This window comes from Macrotis lagotis, chromosome X (genome assembly GCF_037893015.1).
Source record: "Macrotis lagotis isolate mMagLag1 chromosome X, bilby.v1.9.chrom.fasta, whole genome shotgun sequence".
Taxonomy (NCBI): domain Eukaryota; kingdom Metazoa; phylum Chordata; class Mammalia; order Peramelemorphia; family Peramelidae; genus Macrotis; species Macrotis lagotis.
This window is the reverse complement of record NC_133666.1, coordinates 661811466-661820332: the sequence shown is the minus strand read 5'-3', so window position 1 is coordinate 661820332 and position 8867 is coordinate 661811466. Positions and strand designations below refer to the sequence as shown.

Below are 8867 nucleotides of genomic sequence, written 5' to 3'. Positions count from 1 at the left end.
ACTGGCAGAGTTTTTAAGGCCTCACATCAAGATCTCTGTTTTAGAAAACAAAATCCACCCAAATTAGAAATCGCCCCCATAGAGATGACTAATTGGGGGCACTGGAGAGAGAGAGAGAGACAGATCTAGGGTAAGGAAGACCTGGGTTCAAATGCAGTCTCAGACCCTTGCTGACTGTGTGACCCTGGACAAGTGATTTAACCTCTCTTTGCCTCAGTTTCCTCATTTGTAAAATCAGGATAAAGCTTGCACCCACCTCCAAGGGTTGTTTTGAGGATGACTCCAGATAATAATCAGTATGTGCCTGCTACCTAGTAGGTATTGTATAAATGCTCATTCCCTTCACCTTTAGCTTACATCCAATCAAGCTCCCTCTTCACACCTGGTCATTTGCAGACCACCCTGCTTTATAACTCTTTTTCTATAGGATCCTTTCCCATTAGAATGCAGAATGAAGGCAGAGACTACCCAGCTTTATTACACATGGAGCTGCAGCATTTAATGTAGCAACTGAAACATAGGAGGAGTATTGTACCCAATATGTATGAGACAAAATTTGAAGTGATTTCTTATATATTTTATTCCATTTGATCCTTACAACAACCCATAGTAAATGTTTAATAAATGTTTTTTCATTCATTCATTCATTCATTCAGCCATCCATCCATCCATTCATCCATTCATCCTTTCATTCATTCATGCACAGGTGAGTCACCGATATGAAGTAAATACATAATAAAGTACTGGATATGGAGTTAAGGAGATAAGAGTTCACAGTAAGCCTCAGAGACTTACTACCTATGAGACCAGGAACAAGTCAATTAGCCTCTATTTGTCTCAGTTTCCCCATCTGTAAAATGAAGATTATAATAGTACCTACTTCACAGGGTTTTCATGAAAATCAAATGAAATAATATATGGGAGGAGATTAACACAATGTTAAGGCAAATGGCTATATGTTATCTATGTTGGAGTAGTTGCAGTAGTAGTAGCAGTAGCAATAGTAGTAGTAGTAGTAGTAGTAGTAATAGTAGTAGTAGTAGTCAAAATGGGGGTAGTAGTAATAGTGGTAGTAGTGGTGTCAAGGTAATAGTAGTAGTAGTCATAGTAGTGGTAGAGGCAATAGTGGTAGTAGTGAAAGTAGTAGTAGCAACAACAATGGTAGTAATAGTAGTGGTGATGGTAATAATGATTGCAGTGGCAGTACAGTAATAGGAGGTGGCAGCAGTAGTAGCAATGGTGGTACTAGTGATAGCAATAGTAATGTTAGTAGTAATATCAGTAGTAGTAGTAGTAGTAGTAGTAGTAGTAGTAGTAGTAGTAGTAGTATCCCTCTCCCTATCCCTTTCATCAACCATTCCATCATCGCTAATAGAATCCACACTTGTACCAAAGATAACACAAAGCTACACAAATACCATATCTATCAGCACATATCTCATTCCCTGACTGTGGTTCAACACTTTTATCCTAAGAGGTGATAATTATATTTCAGTATTTGGTGTCAAGATTTTACCTACTATTTGTGAGAATTTCAACCTTAAAAATTTATGGCTATTCAGGAAATTAAAAGTTCTTGCAGAATTTCATTAAATAATATTCATTTCAACACCAAATGAGAATTCAACAACAAAAATGCTTTTTTAAAAAATAAAATGAGTTTTCCTTAGGGGCAAAAAATAATGTTTTTATTCAATTACAAAAATTATCATTTTTCCCACAGTACAGTTTTCTGCAAGATTTTAAATATGAAAAGATAATAGGACAGAATAAGAATCTCCACCCACAACCTGGAATTTTTGTCCATGCATTGTTAAAATGTGTATTAGCATCATATATTTTATAAGAGTCTTATGGAAGCATTTTAATTATAAACTCCCATATTTTTGTTTGTCAAATAGCCATGCACTAACTTAGGATGAAGTAAAATGATGCTTAGAAGATTGATTTGTCCTTAGATCATTTCCATCTGAACACTATCAAAAGAGGATGAAAGGATGATGATGATGATGATGATGATGATGATGATGATGAAGACAACAAAGATAAGGAAGATAACAATTGAGCATAGGGCAATTGTCCCCAGAAGGACTGTCCTTAATGAATTGTAAGCAATGTAGATAATGTAAGAAAACAATAATAACAATGCAGCTCATCACAGAACAATGTCTACATTCAGTCCTTTCCAAATACTGAGCAAAAGTTTAAAAATGCACTAAGGACATACTCTATGTGACTTAGTGGACAGAAGTATCTACCAGAAACTACCTATCTTTCATGGCTTGACAGCTGATAAATCCATATACAACAAATACAGATCTTGCAGAGTTCAATCAATGAAATTTCTGAGAATTGGAGTACTACCACAGACCAAATTGTCACCCACAGTTGCGCAATGACATTGATCCTCTCCCCTTGCCAAAAAAACCCTTAAAACAATATTTTAGATATCATTATATCTAATTCTCACAAGTTCCACATTGTATGAAACAAAGGGGCTTTCAAAATACAGAGACCTGGCAGAAGAAATCAAAATCATGAGATAGAGAGAATGAGGCACGTATCATCCCTGTTATACTCTCTGCTATGGAGACACAGCATGCTCTCAATGTGTCTCCAGAAGAGAAGCTTATATCCCAACACTTTCAGTTAACTACAAAGAATGATTTGTCCACCTGAAGTAGTCTCTTTAGCATTAAATATAAAGAATACTAAATAGCGAGACATGACCTGCTTTAGAGACATTTCTATTTAAATTGTCTAGAATAAGATGACTTCTACTACTAGTACTACTACTACTACTACTACTACTACTACTACTACTACTACTACTACTACTACTACTACTACTACTACTGCTGCTGCTGCTGCTGCTGCTACTTTGTCAAAAGATATTACAAAAAGGTTCAACTTAAGGAGATTTTGCAAGGAAATGGTAGAAACTCCAGATTTCAACTGATTCCAATTTTAATCCTCTTTAAGGAATTGTCATCTTACTTTAAGAAGAAAAAACGGGAATAACTTTGAACAAAATCAGGTCCTCTTGACTGTTAACATGATAAAATATTACTACCAAGGAGATTTCTGGACTCAGCGACAAAAATAACATATTCATTTTAATATCCTAAATGGTATGACAGGCACCTACTCAAAGCAAAAGATTGGAATAGCATGCCTTTGTTGAGGAAAGGGACCCAGAAAAGTCCTAGGGGATCTCCCCCCCCACCCCAGTTCTTAGATGAAATTTGGAGAACTCATATAGAAAAGAATCTATTTTAGTCTTTATCAGGGAAGAAGTCTAAGCTAGTTGACTGGCTATGGGCTGTGGAGGACAGTAGGACTTTTTTTATTTTGCAAGGCAAACAGGTTTAAGTGCCTTGCCCAAGGCCACACAGCTAGGTCATTATTAAGTGTCTGAGGCCGGATTTGAACCCAGGAACTCCTGACTCCAGGGCCGGTGCTTTATCCACTGCACCACCTCGCTGCTCCTGAGAGTAGGACTTTTTAAAGAAAAACCTTGGATCTCAGCTAAGTACCCAAATTCTAGGGAATTTTCCATTTGTAAAATTCCCACGATTGGAGCTTCTCAGAAAGGAAAGGGATAAAAGTACAAGGATGAGTTCTGTCCATGGTGTTTCATGTACTTGGATCAGTTTACCAAAAAAAACAAACTTACTCAGAAACTCTCTGTCTGCTCTGTCTGGGACCTCTTTTCTCATAAAACTATAATATCATAGTTAATCCTTTCATTTCAAAGTCTAATTTAACTACTTCCATTAACCCCATCACCTTGAGGTCTTTCCTTCCATGTGCTATTTCATTGTTTTGTACACTGTAATACCACACAAACTGACCCACAACTCTATATTCCATCTCTCACCCTTGTGGGGTGGAAACTCACGTGATCACAGCATATATGCATTTGCTTATTCTCTGGGTTGGTTCATACCCTAAAATTTGCTCTCATTATAGCAACTCTAGGTTCCCAGATAGGAATCAAAACCACATACTTACACTTAAATTTCTCAAAGTACCGGGGCAATCCCGTTACATAAGCATATACTCCCCCCAGTCATCACACTAGCTCTTTAGTCCTCATCAATAATTTTCTATTTATAAAATCAGTGATTCATAATAACGACATTTTTTGATCTTACAAAAAGCCATTTGTTTACCAATAAAGAAAAAGAAACAAGAATATCACAGGTACTCAAAAGCAAATGCATAAGAAATAAGTATATAATAATCCACACAAAAATTTAGGTTAAACTTTCATGCAGATGAAGTCAACATCTATGTGGAAGAGTGGACACATACCTAAAGAAGCTTGCCAGGGAGAACACAAGGAAAATCCATGTATTTGAGGTAACTCACAAGTCTGGAACTATACATTTCAGTGTTCTTTTTCTGTTAGGAACTGAAACATGGGAAAATCAAATTGATTCTGTTTTGTTATTGATTTCAATCTGGATCACTGCCAACATTTTGTAACTGCCTATGTCATGTTTCATTAGTCTCAGAGTTAAGTTTGGAAATTTAGCTTTCCTGGCAATCATTCATTGTCTATGAGTTAAGTTGAGAAGATCAGTTCTGCTAATCACTATGCTATTCTTGCCTCAAGAAAATCTGTTATCTTTCAAGGATGCAGGTAGATGCCAAGGAGTTCAGTCTGTTATCCAAGGTAATCTGGTCCACTATCCTTGAAGGTATACTCAAACAATGAACATGTCTTAGTGACAGGATTCAAAAGATTGCTGCTAGCCCCTCATTCCCAATTTCCAGTCAATTATATTGTTTCTAATATCTCTGATGCTAGAAGTTTTTTAATCGATCATACCATTTCCCCATATATGAAGCTGACTTCTATTCTATATGCTCTTTATTTTCTCTATAAAAGAGAGATGTCCTCTCATTCAGATTCTTAGCTTTAGATAATAAATAATAAACTATTATCAAATTTATACTTTGTCAATAAATTGATCATGTTCAGAACTTTGTGCCTCAGTTTACCTCAATTTTGATTGTAGCAACTTGACAATAATGAAAGAATACAGAGAGAGGCTAGTTTTGGGGGAACCCTCTTAGGGAAAAAACCTTTGAGCACTCCAGAGGAACTTTTTTCTGGAGGATTTCTCCTTGGAGAATTGTACCAGAGACAAAACTCTTCCTTCAGTTACAAATCTTCTGAGCCAGAACAGACCCCCACGGTGTTGAGGAAGATGTAATTTTTCTTGTTTGTCTTGGCGTTCTCTCTGTGTTTGAGTCTAACTCTTTGGTAATAGAAGTTGAAATAGAAAACTCAGGAATTAGAGTTAGGGACTAAGACTTGGAGAAAAATGTTTTCATAGAAGGTTTCCTGGAAAATCTGGGAGATTATAAGGTGTGCACCAATAAACACCCTGAATTGGTAATACCCCTTAGGAAACTTGCCTACTTCCATTCCAGGAAATTAAAGAAGTGCCAAAGAAACAGAAATATATTCAATTCAAGAAAGTCTTATGGAGGTGCCATGTCATAAGTGGCTAACAGTCTCAGATAACCATAGCTGGTGAATATTTCCCCTCAAAAGGGGAAGAAACAAAATTATTAATCTAAAAGTTTCACAAGAATCACAAATTTGGCTTGAAAATGGACATTCATTTGTGCACACTAAAGTTTTAGCTTCATTACTGATGCCTAATATATTGATAATTCCTCATTATACTACACTTAATTTCTTTTTTTTAGGTTTTTACAAGGAAAATGGGGTTAACTGGCTTGCCCAAGGCCACACACCTAGGTAATTATTAAGTGTCTGAGACCAGATTTGAACCCAGGTACTCCTGACTCCAGGGCTGGTGCTTTATCCACTGCGCCACCTAGCCTCCCCAACATTTAATTTCTAAAAAAAAGAAAGACAATCTCTAGATTTTGCTTTCATACTATTCTGTCTTGATCATAAATTGGGTACCCAGAAAAGGACTTAATCCACTGGCAGTTGCACCCACATTAGAGAGTATGGAACTATGAACTCAGTTGTAGAAAGCAAGGGTCAACAGAGGAATGCTATGTGCTCCAAGGAAGGACTTCTTTGAACCCAAGAACTTTCCTTAGATCCAATCTGATTCCTAGTTCTGGCACTATGAGTTTATTTTGAGGTTAGCACTGTGATAGTTTTCCTGAGAGCAAGAGTTGCTGATTGGGGTTGTTAGGGAAAATTTCCTGTTAGAATTTCTTAAGTTTCTTCTAGATCATTAGACTGTGGACCAAGTCAATAAATAAACTGGTCTTGTTAAGGGTGCTTGGGCAATGACTACAATTCCAAGGCAGGGAATTCCAGAAACTATGTCTCTCTATATAATTAGTCATTCAGATTTTTTCATTAGAAAGTGCATTGTTGAAAAGATTTATTGCAGAGGGTGGTAGGGGGGGAGGGGGGAGCCAAGATGACAGCAGAATAAGAGCCTCTTCTTAGGTGCTCTCTCTCTCTCCAAAATATTTCAAAAACCTTAAAATTATGACTGTAACTAAATTTTTGAGAGATAGAACCCACAGAAAATCCAGTGAGGCAATTCTCCAGCCCAAGGTAACCTATAAATTAGTGGAAAAACTCTGTTCCATGGGGTTAGAGGGGCAGCCCACCAGAGTGAAGGAACTTCAGCCTCCCAGGAACAGCCCCAAGGCACCCAGGAGCACCCACTCCTCACAGCAGAAGCAGTTTCCTGACCTGCACCCCAGGGAGCACCAAGCACAACTTCGAAGATCAGCAGGGTGACCTCTCTACCAGAGCAAGTGCAAAACTCAGGTTCTCAGTGAGGGTGCCACTCTCAGCATAGCCATGACAGCCCAGATCCAGGACAGGGAAGCAGGCTTTCTGAGTAGTCCAGCAGGAGCCTCCAGGCAGCTGTGCCCTGAGTGCTCAGCCCACTGAAGGTAAGGGAGTGGAGGGAGACTTCTGAGGTCTGTCCTTTGTCCATGGACCAGGACTCTGGGGCTCTGACCACATTCAGATCCTGATTGCAGTCTAGGCCTCCCATAGATCAGGGACCCCCCCAGCCCCATGGCAGAGGGGTGTTCTTGTGGTCATTCATAGACCAGGAGAGCAGTTAGAGCCTCACACACTGAGGTCCTTGTGAGTATGTCCCAATAAAACTCAAAAGCTCAGGAAGCACCCCAAAACCAAGCACAGACTGGGGACATGAGTAAACAGAAGAAAAGGAAACAGATCATTGACAATTACTTTGTCTATGATCCCAAGGAGGATCAAAATACTCAATCTGAAGATGAGGAAGTACAAGCTCTGGCATCTAAAGACTCCAAGAAATATAGAAGTTGGGCTCAGGCTATGACAGAGCTCAAAAAAAAATTTTGAAAATCAAGTAAGGGAGATAGAAGAAAATTTGGGAAAAGAAATGAGAGGCATGCAAGAAAAACATGAAAATGAAGTCAGTAGCTTAGTCAAGTAAATCCCAAAAAAATGCTGAAGAAAATAAACATGTTTAAAAACCAGCTTAGGTCAAATGGATAAAACAGTTCAAAAAGTTATTGAGGAGAAGAATGCTTTAAAAAGCAGAATTGGCCAGATGGAAAAGGAGATAGGAAAACTCTCTGAGGAAAACAAATCCTTCAGATGTAGAACGTCGCTAAAGGAAGCTAATGACTTTACAAGAAATCAAGACATAATAGTTTGACGCCAAAAGAATGAAAAATGAGAAGAAAATGTGAAATATCTCATTGAAAAAACAACTGAGGTGCGCAGGGCCCGTTGGGGGCTCCCTCCCGAGGCCCCGCTGCTCGCGAGGCGACATGCTGAGGTGGAGCCTGGAAAGCCGGGATGCCCAGACCCGGCCGCTGCAGGACGCGGGCTCCAACGTGGAGAAGCACTTCGGGGAGCTGTGCCAGATCTTCTCCGGCTACGTGCGCAAGCGGCCGGCTGCGGGACAAGGCCGACCTGCCGCTGACGGAGGTTCAAGAACTTCGCCCAGGAGTTTGCCGAGCTCCAGGACTACCGGCAGGCCGAGGTTGAAAGACTTGAAGCCAAAGTAGTTGAACCTTTGAAAACTTATGGAACTATTGTGAAAATGAAACGGGAGGACCTCGGAGCAGCTCTTAACAGCAAAGAATCGAGAAGCTAAGCAGTTAACTCGACTTAGAAAGGACACGTCAGCGGAATCCATCAGATCGATATCACAGGCAGAAACTGAATTACAGAGAGCTACAATGGATGCTACCAGAACAAGTCGGCATCTGGAAGAAACAATTGCCAATTTTGAAAAGCAAAAAATAAAGGACATAAAGAATATATTTTCAGAATTTATAACAATTGAAAGGCTGTTCCATGGCAAAGCTTTGGAAGTCTACACTGCTGCTTATCAACATATACAGAAGATTGATGAAGAAGAAGATCTAGAGATTTTTCGGAGCTCTCTGTATCCACCTGACTATTCAACTCGTTTAGATGTTGTTCGAGCAAACTCAAAATCCCCTCTTCAGAGATCTATTTCTGCCCAGTGTGTAACTGGAACAGGACAGCAGATTCCCACAGCTCGATAAGAAAAGATCAACAAGATGATGAAGAGGATGATGAAGATGATGAGTTAGAAGTTACAGAGGAAGAAAATTAATTTTTTTCCTGCTTTTTAACAGTATCCTTGAAAATCATCAAGACTTGAATTATTAAATTGTTCAATTTAGATCAATCATTAAAATGTAAAAACTAAGCAACAAAGCTAACATGTACATATATGTATGTATACACATCATTAACAATTCTAAAGTTTTAAAAAGTAAATGGCTGAGGAATAGAATGTGATTTAAAGGAAATTTCTGTAGCCCCAAAATTAAATGGCTAAAATAAAATTTTAAAACATAGTAGTAGTTTCTTTTAC

The 8867-nt window shown here is 38.6% G+C and overlaps 1 pseudogene; it reads left to right on the top strand.

Annotated features, from left to right (window-relative positions):
• The first annotated feature begins 7785 nt into the window (after window positions 1–7785).
• Window positions 7786–8643, top strand: LOC141497774 (CBY1-interacting BAR domain-containing protein 1 pseudogene; annotated as a pseudogene).
• Window positions 8644–8867: the final 224 nt, after the last annotated feature.